Source organism: Phyllostomus hastatus, unplaced genomic scaffold (genome assembly GCF_019186645.2).
Source record: "Phyllostomus hastatus isolate PE091 unplaced genomic scaffold, TTU_PhHast_1.1 phas_scaffold_216, whole genome shotgun sequence".
NCBI classification, from domain to species: Eukaryota; Metazoa; Chordata; class Mammalia; order Chiroptera; family Phyllostomidae; genus Phyllostomus; species Phyllostomus hastatus.
This window is the reverse complement of record NW_025334018.1, coordinates 4,918,044-4,936,555: the sequence shown is the minus strand read 5'-3', so window position 1 is coordinate 4,936,555 and position 18,512 is coordinate 4,918,044. Positions and strand designations below refer to the sequence as shown.

Sequence of the window (18,512 nt, the reverse complement as noted above, 5' to 3'; positions counted from 1 at the left end):
ATGTCAGCCTGCAAACCAAAGGGCCTCTGGTTCGATTCCCAGTCAGGGCATATGATTGGGTTGTGGGCCAGGTCCACAGTAGGGCACATGTGAGAGGCAACCACACATTGATGTTTCTCTTCCTCTTTCTCCTTCCCTTCCCTTCCCTTCTCTCTAAAAATAAATAAGTAAAATCTTAAAAAAAAAGTATTGTTAAGAAAATCTAGAACAAGCTATAGATAAACTATCAGAATTCACACCTGAATTTAGTAAGGTCACTAAATACAAGGTCAATACACAAAAATTATATTTTTGCATGTAAGCAACAAAGAAAATGTGATTTTAAAATATCATCATTTAGCCATGGCCAGGTGGCTTAGTTAGTTGGAACATCTTCCTGTACATGAAAAGGTTGCAGGTTCGAGGTTATATATATATATATATATATTTACATTTACATTTATATTTTTAAATGTAATTTTCATATATAATTCCAAAACAGCAAACACATAGGAATGAATTGAATGAAATATGTGCAAGACTTCTATGCTGAAACCTATACATTTCATTAAAAGAACTTAGAAAAGATTAAAATAAATGGAGAAATAGACCATGATTATGAATAAAAAGACTTTATATTGCCAAAATGTCAATTCTCCCCAAATTGATATATACATTGAATAAAATGACAGTCAAAATTTTAACAGATTACTCTTGTTGAAATTGACAAGCTTGTTCCAAAATTTAAATTAACATATAAAGGACCTAGAATAGTCTCAATAACCCTGAAGAAAAAGAGGAAAGCTGGAGAATTTACACTACCAGATATATTTTATATTATTATAAAGCTACAATAATTTTGAAAGGATAGTATTGGTACAAAGATAGATAAATTAGCCAAAGGAACAGAACAGACAGTATAGAAACATCACCAGGTGTAGCGGGAATGAGACAGTCTTTTCAACAAACAGTGCTGGTTTCAATTGACCATGCATGTAGAAAAAATGAATCTTGATCTCTACTTCACATCAGGCATCACAATTCATTCAAACTGAATTATAGGTCTAAATGTAAAGAGTAAGACAACCAAGATGTTACAAGAAAACATAGAAAGAGATCTTCATGTACTTGAAAATGTCTTTAAAAGAATCAAAAAATGCATTGACAGTAAAGGAATTAATTAGACTACAATTACAAACTTCTATTCATTGAAATCATCATTAGGAAAATGAAAACTCAAGCCACAAGGTGAGAAAAGATATCTGTTTTATTTATTTATATATTTTTAAAGATTTTATTCATTTATTTTTTAGAGAGAAGGGAAGGGAAGGAGAAGGAGAGGGAGAGAAACATCAATGTGTAGTTGCCCCTCACATACCCCGTACTGGGGACCTGGCGGACAACCCAGGCATGTGCCCTGACTGGGAATCAAACTGGTGACCCTTTGGTTCACAGGCCCACACTGATTCTACTCACTGAGCAACACCAGCCAGGGCAAGACACCTGTTTTATATATATATATTTTATATACAAGGTCTGTCCAGAAGGCATCAGGCCATGTAATATGAAAAATAGAGACATTTATTGAAGAAGATACAAGATACAAGAAACATTGTACATAGGGCAATGATGCCTCAGTCCCCTTCAAACTAGCACCTTGGGACCTCATACAGTTCTCCCAATCGCCATCAGCTGTCCCATTGTATTTTTCTGAATCTCACTGATGGTCTGAAATCCCTTCCCTTCAAACGTGATTTTAGTTTTGGGAAAAGCCAGAAGTCACAGGGAGCCAAACCTGGGCTGTAGTGGGGCTGAGTCACCTGGGTGATTTGATGTTTCACCAAAAACTCTGTAAGGGACATGATGCATGAGTGAGTGCATTGTTGTGATGAAGCTGCCAATCACCAGTTGCCCATAGTTTCAGCCTTCTGAATCATCTGAATAGTTTCCACGGAGAAATATTCAAGCTGAATGCAAAATCTGATGCAGATTCATTGCTCTACTTGTTTAGTCATTTTGAATGTGACAGCCACACAGTACACATGCTCACTCAACAGCATCTACTGCCCCCACTGACTAGTATAGTGAAACTGTCATCGTTCACACATGTGCATTCCAGGCCACTCTCCTTGGCTGCCAGGTTACATTGATGTAGTGCAAACTGTTCTCATTATATTAACAATGACTGGATTTTTTCCAGACAGATGATATTATACATACACACAATGTGTATATATATATTCACATATACATATATATGCACACATACACACACATAAAAGGTGACATATGTAATATGTATGAAAAATCCCTACAATTCATAAGGAAAAGATAGACACCCAAGAGAAATAAAAGAGCAAAAGACTTGAACAAACATTTCACAAATGAGGGTATTCACATGATTAATAAATACATAAAAAAGTGTTCAATTTAATTAGTCATCATAGAAATACAAATTCAAAACATAGTAAGACCCCAGTACACAATTATTAGAATGGCTAGAATTAAAAAGAGAGATAATAAAGGATGTGGAATAACTAACTTTCATCCACTGCTAGTCAGAAGGTAATATTGATACAATTAATCTCCTCCAGCACTGGCAATATACAGGGTCTGGAACAAATAATGCTCCTTTTTTATTACAAAATATTTTATTACAAAATCATAAGCATGTAATTCTGTAACATAACAATATCACACTCAAGCACACCACGTAACATTTTAGGTGGAATGTTCAAATTAAAACTATAAATTATTACACCCATATTATTACCCTACCAACCAAACTGAAGCAGGTGTTACTTCTGCTGAACCCTCTATACTAATGCTGAACATACCCATGGCCTGTGACCCAGGAATTCCACTCCTTGTGTGTACCCAAAAGTGACGTGCAAAAGTGTTCAGAGCAGTGTATTTATAATATCACAAAACTGGAGATAACTCTAAAACTGGAAATAGATGCCCATCAACAAATGGATGAATATATTGTGGTATATTCATACAATTGATAGGGGAAATCAAAAGTCAAAGGTTTTAGCTTTAGTTATAGGTGATAGGCGTAAGTGATTAATGCACATGAAAAGCTATTATTCCGGGAACTGGAATTCATGACCTGTGTGACTCCATGAGGTCAGCGAGCAGTTCCACCTTTGTGCCCCAGGGCGTACGCAAGCAATTGAGATGGTATCTGAGTCGCTATGTTCCAGGGAAGGGTGCAGATAAAAAATTGTGGATCAGTAGATGAAGAAATACTAGGAAAATCACTGCCAGGCTGCATCTCTTATCTCATCAGCCTTTTCCCAAACCCCCTTACCTCCCCTTTTCTTCTCCTTATGAAAAGGTTGGCTTGAGATGTAATGTTAAGATGATTTTTAGGGCACGCAACCTGCCATCTTCTCAGATCACCAACATCTGAATAAAGTGTCCATAAAGATTCAATCCTTTTCTCTACTTATTGGTTCTGGTAGTGACAGGCAGCATGAACACCAGCTTTTCTGGTTTCACAATCAAATGCTGTACAATTCTAAAATGAACAAATTACAGCTTACATTCAACAACTGAAATAATATTACAAACAATATTTTAAGAAGAAAGTGGGCCTAAATAGTGCACAAGGTGGTTTCATTTAAATGAAGTTCAGACCAAACAAAAGCAATCTTTGGTGTTAGACTTAGTATAAGGGGTTTCCTCTAAGAAGGGGAAAGAGGGTAGTGAATGAAATGGGGCATGAGGAGGGCCTGGGGTCCTTGACCTGGGCACTGCTTACACAGGTGTGCTCACTTTATGATAATTTTTTGAGTTATACATGTATGATTGTGAATTTTTTAAATTGACTTCCAATTTTTAATGTTTTTTAAATTTCACCTATGAAATTTAACATCCTAGTCAAGAGTCCCCCTTTCCCCTCTTCTTCACCATGAGCCAACCCTGCAGAGAGCAGCTGTGAGAGGTAGAATCTAGAAAGGGAGCCCAAGCTGAGCACATCCCTTCCTCTAAAGGCAACCACTGGTCTTAGCTGGGGGAGGGAAATAGGGAGTCTTTCCTTTGCTTCATTCAGGGGACACCATGCAAGGAAGAGTTAGTGCTGAATGGAATTACATTGGAAAGTCAGTGGGTGGTTCTCAGTGTCCCCACTCCAAAAGAAATATTCTAATGGGTAAATTTCAGTAACAAATTAGGGGTGAAATACTCAAAGGTGTAAGACCTTTTTCTTGTCCCTCAAATCCCATTTCTTTGACCATATACTAGCAATTCTTTATATCTTTGCCACTTTGGGTTACTCTGAGTCCTCCATGAAAAGGCCAAGATAGGATTAGATGTGCAAAGGTTCACAGTGGGAAACACCTGTAAAGAGTAAGTGAAGAGGAAGAAAGGGGCAAGAGAACACAGGGAAAGCCTTCAATCTTCAATACAGTTTTACACCTATGCAGGAACAGGGATAGGAAACAGGATTAGACTGCAGCATAGTTGCAAGAAAGGGTTGATCATACCAATGGGGAGTCTCCAGGCCACAGTCGTCCATTGAGGAGTTCCACATATTTTGGGAATGAGCCATGCCCAGTCATTGCCTGAGAGAAGCCTACAGGAAGCACACACAGCCTAAGTGCAAACACAGTGGTGGATTCAGGTGCAGCAGGTGGGACTGTCAATCACCTATACTTCCTGTAGCAGGAGATCCAAGTGACACATTTTCATGACCTCCACAGTCCACCTCTTGACCTGCATAGATCTACTCTTCCATGCTGGTTCAAGGAGAAGCTTCTCCATGGTTCCCATGGCTCTTTTACTGAAGCAGAAACTCAGAAGAGTGAGACTAGTGAATGAATTGCAACCCCCTAGTCTCACAATTTGTATTCATTTTGTCCCTCTTCTACTCTGCAATTTCCTCACCCTTAGTTACCACCTTGGCATGTCCGGATGGTTTTCTTAATGGTAAACCCAAAGCTTCATTTCTGAGGAGTCTGAGCCCTTGACTTTCATGTTGTTCTCTAGCCACAGGGTTGCTGTACATGCCTGTTTTCACTTCTAATGGAGCAAGGAAGTACCAAGAGTTGACCAAGGGAATCACCTGCATTCCTCACAGGTTCCTCCCTGCCTCCATTGTATAACAGCAGCCCTATCTCTTCCTACAGATCAGGATCAAATACTCCTGCCACTGTGGTTACTCATTTTCTCTCTTATTGGTCTCTTTTCCCCTGTTGGTGCCCTGGTAGCTGCTGTAGCTTATAGCTCAGTGGGAACTTTGCTTTGTCTCCTGGCAAGAATGTGTTCCCTCTGGGACCAGGATCTTCAACTTTGCAGAGCCAGAGTTGTGGGAATAAAACCACGAACTCCCCAAGTGGATTACTGAAGTGATAGTAATGGGAGCTAACCACAAGTCTTAGCAAGGGAAGTAAAATATTTAATCCATATACTGCATCCTGGAGGATGGAATCCCATTCTTTCATAGTGTTGCCCCTAAGCTGGTACTTCAGCTGTGCCTGTGAATGGCTGTTCAAGAGCTCTGTGAAGCAGACTGCTTCTGGGTGGTATGATATATGACACTACTATGGTCTGGGTCCACTCCTGCACCTATTTCAGTGTAAAGTTGAGTCTCCTGGGTAGATTCTATGCTTGTGGGTCAGGCATTCTGTAATCCCCTAGATAGTGGTGCTAGCTGAAACTATGTAGACATAAAAGATAAATCCTTGCCTGGAAAAGACATTTATCTCTATGAAAACAAACTGCCCCTTCCAGATAGAAGGGTTCCATTGGAATCCATTTGATACCAAGTGGCTGTTGATACCAAGTACTATACCCAGAGCTCAGCATCAGTTTCTGCTGCTGAACATGTGGATACTCAGAGGCAGTAATGGCTAAGTCAGTCTTGATAAGTAGGTGTCTATGTTATTAGATAAACTTGTAACTTCTATCTCCGACATTATGTCCACTCTCCTTATGTGCCCAGTGGGCCAGTTCTGGAGTGGCCAATGACAAAGCTGTCTAATGTCAATGGCCTGAGTCATTTGTCTACGTGATTGTTCCGTGCTTCTTTCTTTCCAATAGGTGACAAAACATCATACAAAGATCTTCACACTCCATGCCTACCCTTATATGTCCATTTACATACCTCTACCCCAGACTTCCTTGTCTCTGATCTTCTAGTTCTTTTCCTTCAGGTGTTTGACCAATGTCCAGGCTGTTGGCTCCTGCTAAGAATCAGCAAGTTTTCCAAACAAAGTGGAAGACAAGGTAAACTGCTCACATGTCTGCCCAGTGGCGGAAAAGTTCCCCACTCTGACTGTGTTTCAAGGCCATACCTGAATGTGGCTCAAATGCAGCTGCTTGCTATCTATTTCTGGCTTTCACTTATGTACCGAGCTGACCATCTACACACCAACCTCCTTTAACTGATTTTGTATGAGAACCCTCCACATAGTTAAAAGTTCGAGCTGAGGGAGAGGTTTTGGTGCATCTCTGGTAGACGTGGGGTTCTGGGCTGTGTGCCCATTCAGCTTACTCATGCCCTGCAGTTTTGCTCAGGCTCAATCTGAATGTACCATTTCTATCATACGACAGACTGCTGTTGGGTCCATTTTATGATTTAATGACTCCAACAAAACACAGTTCACAGTGAGCAGTTTCAGCTTCATCATCACTTAAAGCCCCAGGGTCAAACATTCTACCACTAACAGGGCCCAATAACATGTCAGAGCTATTTCCAAAAAAAAGCATATAATTCTCTGCTGCGGGTGGCAGGGCCTTATTCCAGAATCCAAAGGACCAATTGTGGTGCTCCCACTGGGGCTTTCCATAAGCTCCATCATATGTCTTTTCCCATTACTGACCTTCTTAATATCACAGGGTCTGCCAGATCAATGGCCCAAGTGGCACATCACCTGCTTTCACTACCTGGACCTACTGCAGAGCCTCTTGCCCTTTCTGACCCTCTTCAAAGCTGACAGCCTTCAGTTACCCAGTGCATGGGCCAGAGCAATATTCCCAGGTGTGGAACATGTTACCTTCAGAACCCAATGAGGCCTATCAGTGTTATGTTTCCTTCTTTGTAATAGGGGATGCAAAATGCAGTAATTTGTCTTTTATTCTGGATGGGATATCCCAGGCCATCCCTGATCATTGGACTCCTAAAAACTTCACTAAAGCAGCAGGTCCCTGAATCTTCAGAGTGCATGTGTCTCAACAAGATCTCCAGAGTAGCAGCCACCTCTTGCTCATCCTGTCTGAGCACCATGCTATCACTCTGAGGAAGGTAAGTTGGAGAGGCAGGTGCAAGTTCAGGATCAGCCCACCAAGGCCCTACTGGAAGAGCCTCTCACTTGAACCTGATCCTCAGCCACACCAAGGTCCCTGGGTTCTTTCCCACCTGCCACCTCTCAGACCCAGCAAGACCTCCATTCACAAAGCCTGCAAGGATCTTAGAATTTTTCCATCATCTTCAACAGACCTGACTTAGCCAGTGCATCATCTTCTTGGATGCTATTGTGAAATAGATCAATCACACCATCACAGACTTCCCAGCATGAGGATTAATCATCTTTGTTTTTAAATGGCTGCTAGAAAAAAAATGATTTTTGTGTTTAGTCATAAGGTGTGGGTCTGAGGGAAGAATAAAGTTGATGGATGATAAGACAGGTTGGAAAGGATCTAAGGGAAGGAGGGTGTAAAACATGTGAAGGAAGCACTAAATTAGAGCTGAATCAAATTTATTTTTAGTTTTGATACAAATAAAGTGAGGGGGTGTAGCAGGGCCACTCTCCTTGCACAGCCCCAGACAACATCATTCAGGTTGCATTCTACAAGTTGCTCCATAGGGAATCACATATGAGAATGCCCTAGAGCAATGTGCAGCCCTGGCCGGGCACAATGTCGGGACCCTGTTCTGTGAGCTGAAACCATTCAGCCCCCGTGAAGCCCCTGAGGTGACACAGGGGAAGGCTGTGGTGCTTGCTATGCACAAAGAAGGGAGAGAGCTGAGCTTCTGTGTGGGTTACAGGAGCCAACCTGACCCCAGATGTCAGATATTGGGACATCCTGTGGTGAACACTAAAGGAGCAGGACTTGACTCTCCATTCTGGCTTGCACATCCTCTCTGACTCAACCTCAGATTTGGCAGCAAAATCTTCCCAACAGTCTGGAAAGTCAAGGCTGGAGTCTGATATCCCCAGCAACACAACATCCTAAAAAAAATAAGACGTTGGTTCATTATGGACAGGCCCCCTGAGATTCTTGGAACTTCTCTTCCTAACACATATGTGTACACACACATATTCACACACATGCACACACACCAGCATGACGCTCACGCTGTTCATAGAGCACACTCTGGTGCAGCCTCCATGCAGCATAACTAGCACAGAGTTGCCTGCCAACCTCCTGCCATGAGTGTGAGTGTGAGCAGTAATAAATATTCTAGGAATACTGAAAAGGACAACCACCACACACACACACAAGCTTTAAAAGGAATTTGTAATCCCTATTGCTTCCAGATTGAATAGCAGAAGAAATGCATGCCAAATTTCTTGACCTGGTATGGTAGAGGGATCAGAAGGTCTTCAGATCAGTTGTAGATTGTCTGTTCCTGCTGGCCTCTCAATCAACCAAATCAAAGACCTACTTTTTAAAGAAAAAGGTCTGGTAGAAGAAGCAACTATCCCTTTTGCCTGTAGATGAGGTGATTCCTAGACATCACACTTTCAGTGCTGGAACTGGGTAAGTCCCAACAGATGAAAACAAGTGGGTCAGCCTAGTCTGGACTAGGGAATGTGTGCACATGAGTACACCACCATAGTACTGGTTAGTATTTAGGCTGGGTCCAGAGTCAAAGTGAAAGGACAATGGCACCTTCATCACGAAGAACTGCATATTAAAGGAATACCTGGTTCATTAGTGTGAACAGTTGATTTCTTCCTAAAAAGAACAAAATTCACATATTGGTGACTCAGCTGGAGAAGACATTCAGGACCCCACTGAGGATGTGACTTTTTCAGTCAAGTGGGGAGAATGAAGGTTTGTGCCTAGAGAGTAATGGGGGCTTACTCTCACAGGCCTGTGCACTGCCCATTTATTCTAGAGCAAGGAAGAACATGGCCAGGGCAGTGGAGCTAAGGGACTTCAAAGTTAGAAGCAAGTGGGAATATGAGAAAGATTTATTTAGCCCCTTAAGTACTTTCCTGGGAATACTTTGGTAAATCTCAAGCTCAGGTTGTTGATAAAAAATCAAGGAGGAAGGCCAAGGAGATAAAGTGGACTATGGTCACCTGGGCTTTGTCCTCAGCTCCCACTGAAGGTATTTCCCCAGTGGTTCCCCATGACTGGAGACTTATGGTACCAGCTTCAGAGCTTGGAGAGGTGTAGCCCAAGACACTGATTTACAGATAAGCACACCAGGGCCCAGGAAGGGGCTGCCTCATCTGAGGTCACACAGCCCAGTCGGTGACTCAGGCTGATAACCTGTTACAGGCAGTTTCCTCCACTGTCCAGGATTGCACACAGGCTTAACACCTGAGGAATCAGAAAGGCCGACTCAAATCCTGTCTTAGTCTGTTCAGGCTACTATAACAAAAAATTGTATACAATGGGTGGCTTAAACAAACAAATATTTTAAATTTTTATTCATATTTAAGTATAGATGGTATATAATCTTATATTAGTAATACTAGTTTCAGGGGTAAATAACAAAATTTATTTCTCACAGCTCTGTAGGCTGGGGAGTCCAAAATAAGGCACTGGTAGATTTGATGTCTGGTACATAGTTGGTCATCTTCTCCCTGCCTCCTCTCATGGTAGAAGGACTAGGGAGCTCAGGAGGCCTCTCCTATAAGACCACTAATTCCATTCCTGAGGACTCAACAGATAATAACAACCACCTCCAGAGGCCCCACCTCCTAACAGCATCACAATGGGGGTTAGGATCTCAACATACGAATCTGGGGGGATACAGACCTTTAATCTCTAGCAGTCACTGAGGAGAAGGACAAATTAGTAAGAAACAGGTGCTTTTCTGAGGCTCAGAGATGGCCCAGTGCCAGTGTTCCACCAGCCTTTTGGATATGCCCAGTAATTCCCAGCAGAGCCTCAGGGTTCAGCAGAACCCTGGGGCTACTTGTGCCTTATGATCTACCCCAACCCCCAGAGGATGAGGCAGGGTGATAGAATAAATTGGGTTGGAACAATGATGAGAAGCTTGCTGAACCCCCAGAAATATGGCATGGTGTGTCTGGGGAAGGAAACATGGTCCCACTTGGTTCACCTTTCTGGCCATTCAAAAAGAATGAATCGAAGTTATTGAATAGCTAAGATGGTGGCAGAGTAGGTGGAAGCTACATTCACCTTCCAGGACCAAACTGGAATTACAACTAAAATACAGAGCAATCAACCTGAATAAATAACTGAGGACTAGGTGAATAGAAGTTTTGTAACCAAAGATTTACAGAAAAAGCCAGATTGAGACTGGTAGGAAGTGTGGCAAGGTGGAAAGGACTAGCTCCACTCATACAGGTGCAGCTGAGATTCTAGAGGGATATCTCAACTGCAAAGGTTTCTTCTGAGGGCTGGGGTTTCAATCCCACACCAGGCTTTCCAGCCCAGAACACCAGAGCCAGAAAGAGGCACCCACAAAACATCTGGCCATGAAACTCAGCAGGGATTCTGTCTGCCAGGGATAGATAGGGGTCTGCCAGAGACACAGGTGCCTTCTTAAAAGGCCAACACACAAAATCTCATTTTCAGCCACTCAACCTAGGCTCCAGCAGAGGGATGATGAAGTGGACTAGAGCTGTGTGAGGAGAGTCTGGGCTTTGTGGCTCTGCGAAGAGAGTTGAGGGGACAACAGTAAGGACCCCTTATGCTGAATCACTTTGCTGTACAGCAAAAGCTATTGTTCCTGGGTGGAGTACTCCCTCCTTATGGTATTAGCCTGGGGGAATGCAATAGCCCCACCCTCAGGACTCCCTGTTAACTCATTCTGCAGAGCTCATGCCCTGCTAAGGAGTCAGCTTCCTGGACTGGGGTGTAGAGATCTGGGCAAAGTCAGTGGGTGTCAGTGACTTAGTTATGTGGCTTTGGGTTGGGGACCATTTCCCCCACTTTCCCATGAGCCTAATTGGTGCCTTGCCATCATAGGATATCCACTAGCTCCAACCTCAAGGCTCCTGGTAGTCTGACCTTCTGGACTCTTGATGGCTCTGCCTTACTGAGGTTTGGGCAGAATCAGGAACAGACTAAGTGGTGTTGCTTTGGAGTGGGGATCATACCTCCACCTTGCCCCATGCCTTACTGGCACCTTCCCCTCTCCTGATTCCCAGTGGCACCACCCTGCTGAGATCAGGTTCCTGGCAAACTTTGGGACAGACTGAGTTGTGTAACTCTAGGATGAAAGAATTTTTTTTGCTCACACACTCAACCAGTTCCAAACCTTCCCTTCACACAGCCAAATCTTTGTCTGTTTGGGCCTGATAAAATCTGCTGGACTCATCCTGATGAGTCCATGATACCTGACCCCACCACAAAGTTCAACAGGTACCCAGCAGGTGGCAGCTAGAGTCGGTATACCCTGGGATGTTTGCTGAGTGATCTCAGACCCAGCACTGGCATTGAGTTTGAACTTGTATTGATCTGGTGAACACCCCTTCCCCCTACTTTGTGAATTACTGAGAAACTACCTCATGCAACTCAAGTACTGCCAGAGGCTGTTTCAGTGACTGAGCCTAACAGGCAGTTGGCAAAGGGAAGCAAGTGGAAGTAGGTCTCGGGGTTTCTTGGGACTTCTGATGACCTGCCCCTCTGCCCAGTGCTGGTAAAAGCCAGCTTTCATGTACAGTTGATTCTTCTCATACACACTCAAACCCAGCAGAGGCAGCCACAAACTATGATTGCTTTGTAGCTCCAAAGAGGTTGCCCAGGGCCAGTCACAGGCAGCATCTGACACTGGTGTGCACAAGAGGCCCTCCCAAGAGGCCCCAGAACCACCATGCCCAGTGGCAACCTTCAGGCAACATCAGAGCAGGATCTAATTGGCTTCAAAAGAAGAACAAGATCCAAAGGGAGATCTCAATACATACTAGACCCCACTGAGGAAAATTCTGCTCTGTGTGGTCAACACCTGCATAGCAGCTCATACACTGTGGACAGAATTGATACTCACAGTCAGCCAGCCTGACAGTCAACCCCACACACAAACAGTCCAATAATAAAGATTCAATTATAACAGAAAGTATGTTATAACAATTATAACATAACTCACACAAAGCTCATTTCTGAAGCACCCAGAACAAGTGATCAAGGAGACTGTGCCAAGGGGTCTCACAGGACACCCCCTACATAAGACCACCTTACAATCCTGGCTGGGCAGCTCAGTTCCATTGTTCCATACACCAAAATGTTTCAGGTTTGGTCCTCAGTTAGAACAAACATACCTAGATTGCAGGTTCAATCCTCAGTCAGGGCACATAACAGGAGGTGACCAATCAATGTTTCTTTCTCACATCAATGTTGTGTTCTTGCTCTTTGTCTCTCTCTCTCTCCCCCCCTCTTTCCTCCATTCTCTCTCCCTAAAATCAATAAAAACATATCTTCAGGTGAGGATTCAAAGAAACTAGTTTTAAAAGGCCACCCTACCAAGACTGGGAGTCATAGCAGATCTACCTAATACATAGAAACAAACACAAAGAGGCAGCCAAAATGGGGAGACAAAAAATGTGACCCCAATGAAATAACAGGAGAAATCTCCAGAAAGAAAAGCTAAATGAAATGGAGGCAAGCAATTTGCTAGGTATGGAATTCAAAAGAATAGTTATAAGGATGCTCAAGAAACTTAGTGAGAACTATATGGAACTTAGTGAGAACACCAACAACATGAAAAAGGACATAGAACCCATAAAAAAGAACCAATAAGAAATGTAGAATACAATATCTGAAATGAAGAATACATTAGAAAAAATATCCAGTAGGTTTGAAGTAAAGGATCAAATCAGCTATTTGGAAGACAAGATAGCAGAACACACTCAATCAGAGTAGCAAAAAGAAAAAAGAATTTTTAAAAATGAAGAAAGTTTAAGGGTCCTTTCGGAAAACATGAATCAAATTAACATCCACATTATAGGGGTACCAGAAGGAGAAGAAAGTGCGCAAGGGATCTAGGACCTATCTGAAGAAATAAGAATTGCAACTTTTCTAACCTGGTGAAAGGTAATGGCACACAAGTCCAGGAAGCACAGCATCCCAAACAAGATGAACCCAAAAAGGCACACATGAAGACACATCATAATTAAAATGGCAAAGGTTGAAGACAAAGAGAGAATCTTAAAAGCCACAAGAGAAAGACAGTTCTTTATGTACAAAGGAGCTCCCATAAGACTATCAGCTGATTTCTCAAGAGAAATGTTCCAGGCCAGAAGACATTGGCATAAAATATTCAAAGTGATGGAAAACAAGGACCTGCAAGCTAGACTAGTTTACCTAGCAAGGCTATCATTTAAAATTGAAGGTGAAAAAAAGAGCTTCCCAGACAAGAAAACTCTAAGGAGCCTGTTACCACTACACCAATATTACCAGAAATGTTAAAGAGCCTGGAAGAAGGAGGAGGAAGAGGAAGAGAAGGGGGGGGGGCAACAAAGGAACATAGTTTAAAAAATAAATAGAAAATAAATATATACCTATCAATAATCACTTTAAAGGTAAGTGGCTTACATGCTCCAATAAAAAGATATAAAGTAGCTGGGTGGATAAGAACCCAAGAGCCATATACATGTTGTCTACAAGAGACCCAACTCAGAACAAAAGATACACCCAGACTAAAAGTAAAGGGATGGAAAAGAAATTTCATGCAAATGGAACTGAAAAAAAGCTAGGGTAGCAATACTTATATCTGACAATACAGACTTTAAAACAAAGGCTATACAGTAAGACACAAAGGACATTACATAATGATAAAGGGAATCCAACAAGAGGATATAACACTTGTAAACATTTATACACACATATTAGAAGCACCTAAATATGTAAAGAAAATCTTGGTGGACATTAAGGAAGAGATTGACAAGAATACAATCACAGTAGGGGGTTTTAACACCCCACTGACATCAATAAATAGATCTTCCAGACCAAAAAAAAAAAAAAAATCAACAGGGCAACACCTACTTTAAATGACACACTGGGTCAAATGCATTTAATTGATATTTACATACATTTCATCCTACAGCAGTAGAATATGTGCACCAAATGCACATGGAACATTCTCAAAGATAGAGCACAAAATAAGTCACAAAATAAGTCAATAGATTCAAGAAGACTGAAATCATATCAAGCATCTTCTCTGACCACAATGGTATAATCTAGAATTGTAATCTTAATTACAATTAAAAAACCCTGACAGACATTCAAACATATGCAGGCTAAATAACATATTATTAAACAGTGAATGGGCTAACAATGATATCAGGGAAGAATCAAAAGTTACCTGGAAATAAATAAAAATGAACATACAACAATCTGAACTCTATGGAACACAGCAAAAGCAGTTCTGAGAGGGAAGTTCATAGCATTACAGGCCTAACTCAAGGAGGAAGAAAAATCTCAAATAAACAATCTAATCCTACACCTAAACGGACCATAAAAAGAACAGCAAACAAAGCCCAGAGTAAGTAAAAGGAAGGAAATAATAAAGATTAGAGTGGGAATAAATGACATAGAAACTAACAGATCAATACAAAAGATTAATGAAACCAAGAGCTGGTTCACTGAAAGGATAAACAAGATAAACAAACCTTTAACCACACTCATCAAGAAAAAAAGAGAGTGGGCCCAAATAAATAAAATCAGAAATGAAAGAGGAGAGGAAATAAGTGACACCACAAAAATACAAAAGATTGTAAGAAAAGACTATGAACAACTATATGCCAACAAATTGGACAACCTAGACAAAATGGATAAATTTCTAGAAACATACAATTTTTCAAAACTGAATCAGGAAGATTCAGAAAACCTGGATAGACCCATCACAAATAATGAAATCAAAGCAGTAACAAAAAAAACACTCTGACTTCTGGCCAAGATGCAGATGTAGGTAGACACACTGTGCCTCCTTGCACAACCAAAAGGACAACAAATTTGAAAACAAAAACCAGCCAGATCTGCCAGAAAATCAAATTGTATGGAAGTCCAACAACCAAGGAGTTAAAGAAGAAATTTTCACCTAGATCAGTAGGAGGGGTGGCGATAGGCAGCTGGGTGGAGAGGACTCACAGCAAGTAGTCAGCTGGAGGACAGGGGTGGGCAAGGCAGTGGCTGGCCGAGTGGGCAGTCCCACATTTGTGTGCAGATAAACTGGGAGGAACAACTGGGGAGCAAGACAAACTACGCAACCCAGGATTCCAGTGCAAGGAAATAAAGCCTCAACACCTCTGACTGAAAAAAACTGTGAGGTTGAGGGGGCAGGAGAAACTCCCAGCCTCACAGGAGAGTTAGTTGGAAAGACCCACAGGGTCCTAGAATGTATACAAACCCACCTACCCAGGAATCAGCACCAAAAGGACCCAATTTGCTTGTGAGTAGTGACAGAAATGACTGGAAGCCAGCAGAGAGCTGAACAAGTGACATTGTTCCCTCTTGAGCCCCTCCCCCACGTTCAAGAAACAGAAACATGGATACATGGAACAGACTGACAGCTGTCAGAGGGGAAGGGGAAGGGGATTGGGTGAAAAAGTAGAAAGAATTAAGCAAAACACCTCATAAACAAACAACAGTATGGTCATTACTAGAGGGAAAGTGGGTAGGGGAGGTAAGAGAGAGTAAGGGGGCAATAAATGGTGATGGAAGGAAACTTGGGGTGCTCGACACACAATGCAATATACCGATGATATATATAGAATTGTACATCTGAAACCTATATAATGTTACTAACCAATGTCACACCAGTAAATTCCATTTAAAATAAGAATAGCTATTGAGAACTACTATTTTTCAAACACAGTGCCAGGCAAATACAGTACATTTATTTACACACATCAGTTTATCTAATCTGCAAGAGAATCCTGTTAGGCATATATTATCATCCCTGTCATGCAGGTAAGGAAACTGAGACTTAAAATGATTCCCTAATATGGGCAGGTCACCCAGCAGGTAGCATAAAGCCAAAATTCAAACTTGGATCAGACTGGCTCCCAAGTCCACTGGCTTCCTCGTCCACCAAGTCCACGAGGCCTCTGCTATGTTATGAAGTCCTTAGCGTGTCATGCTTGGGTCCACCAGGCAGGAGCCCAGTGTCCAGAAGACAGATGGCTGTGTACTTTCTCAGCATAGTCCCACACCTCTGAGAGAGGCAAGCCCAGAGACCTCAGTGCAGAGAACTGTGCAGATGTCAGGGCTCAGGTTAGCATGAGTGAGACTTCAGGAGGCTCCAGAGTCCTGGATCTCATATTTCTTCAGACCAACAGCCACTCTAGAAGGAATTTGCTTGCCTAGAGTTTAATATCAACATGCACCACTTATAACTTTAATATTACAGCAAGAGTCTTGGTAAGGAACCATGAGAAATAGGTAAGATTTATCTCCTAAGATCTACCTCCGGGGATGGGTACATTTTTTTTTTGGAGAATATGCTTTCATTTTGTTATTCTCCCCATGATTAGTTAAGAAAAGATCCCATGATGTTATTACGGTTAGCTCCAGTTAAAGCTGATGTTCCAGTAGAGTAGCCACTACTGACATGTGGTTATCAAGCAACTGAAATGTGGCTAGTGCAACTGAGAACCTGAATTATTAATTAATTGAAAGTGAAAAACTGGCAGAGCTGGCACTCACTGTAGCTTCAACCTGAGTCTCAGCTTTCTCACCTTCCTCCCTGAACGACATGAGATTCAGTACATGCTCCAGCTTCTCCACAAGCTACTGGAACCTGGGCTCCATGCAGTTGCCCAGCTACTGGGCCTGAACAGCCAGCCTGCAGCACAGCCAGCCAGCAGTGCAGCCAGCATCTATGGAGGTGCTGGGGGCTCTGGCTCCTGCATCTGGGTGTCCTTGCTCCACCAGCGTGCAGAGCAGCTGGGGATCTGGGGGCCCAGCTGTAGGGATGGCCAGGGGTCTGGTGGACATAGGGGGCATCCAGAGTAAGAAGGAGACTATGCAATGCCTGAATGACCACCTGGCCTCCTACCTGGAGAGGGTGAGAAGGCTGGAGGCTGATAATTGGAGACTGGAGATCAAAATCTGGGAACACTTAGAGAAGAAGGGACCCTAGGTCAGAGACTGGGGGCATTATTTCAAGACCATAGAGAACCTGAGGACTCAGATCTTTGCAAATGCTGTGGACAATGCCTGCATTATTCTGCAGATTGACAATGCTTGTCTTGCTGCTGATGACTTCAGAGTCAAGTATGAGACAGAGCTGGCCATGCGCCAGTCATTCTCTGTGGAGAATGACATCGGTGGGCTCCGAAATGTCATTGATGACACCAGTCTCACTCGTCTGCAGCTGGAGACAGAGATCAAGGCTCTCAAGGAGGAACTGCTCTTCATGAAGAAGAACCACGAGGAGGAATTAAATAGTCTACAAAACCAGATTGCCAATTCTGGGTTGACCGTGGAGTTGGATGCCCCCAAATCTCAGGACCTCAGCAAAATTGTGGGAGACATCCAGGCCCAGTGTGATGAGCTGGCTCGGAAGAACCAAGAGGAGCTAGACAAGTACTGGTCCCATCAGATTGAAGAGAACACCACAGTGGTCACCTTGCAGACTGCTGAGACAGGCGCTGCTAAAATGACACTCACGGAACTGAGACATACAGTCTGGTTGTTGGAGACTGACCTGGACTCGATGAGGAATCTGAATGTCAGTTTGGAGAACAGCCTGAGGGAGGTGGAGATGCACTATGCCAGGCAGATGGAACAACTCAATGGGATCCTGCTGCACCTGGAGTCAGAGCTGGCCCAGACCCGGACAGAGGGGTGGTGCCAGGCCCAGGAGTATGAGGTCCTGCTGAACATCAAGGTCAAGCTAGAGGCTGAGATTGCCACCTACCGCAGCCTACTGGAAGAAGGGGAGGACTTCAGTCTTGTTGATGCCCTGGACAAGAGCCACTCCTTACAAACCATCCAAAAGACCACAACCCGCAGGATTGTGGACGGCAGAGTGGTGTCTGAGGTCAATGACACCAAAGTTTTGAGGCATTAAAGGCAGCAGAAGTACAGTATCCCATTGCAGGACAGAAAGCCAATAAAAAGTTCATTGAAAGATTAAAAAAAAAGAAATTGAAAAGTTGGTATAGTATAAAGTATTTTTGATTAAATAAACTTTATTGTTTTGGTAGGACCACATTTCACTCTATTAAAAATTTAGTGTCCAAATTCACAGGAGTTATATGTGTAAAGGACATACAGGATTTTAAAAACTTAGTAAGAAAAAAAGAATATAAAATATCTCATTTACCAATTTTATATTGATTATATATTGAAATGATATTTTGTACATATTGTGTTAAATCTTGTTCTTCTTTTTTAAATCATCACCTGATATGTTTATTGATTTTAGAGAGGAAGAG

General features: G+C 42.4%; 1 protein-coding gene and 1 pseudogene across 1 annotated transcript in view; one reads left to right on the top strand and one right to left on the bottom strand.

Moving 5' to 3' along the window:
• Nucleotides 1–18,512, bottom strand: part of S100A7 (S100 calcium binding protein A7) — a 34,595-nt gene that overhangs the window by 9,676 nt on the left and 6,407 nt on the right. The gene's annotated exons all lie outside the window — the stretch shown is intronic.
• Nucleotides 16,826–18,145, top strand: LOC123804695 (annotated as a pseudogene).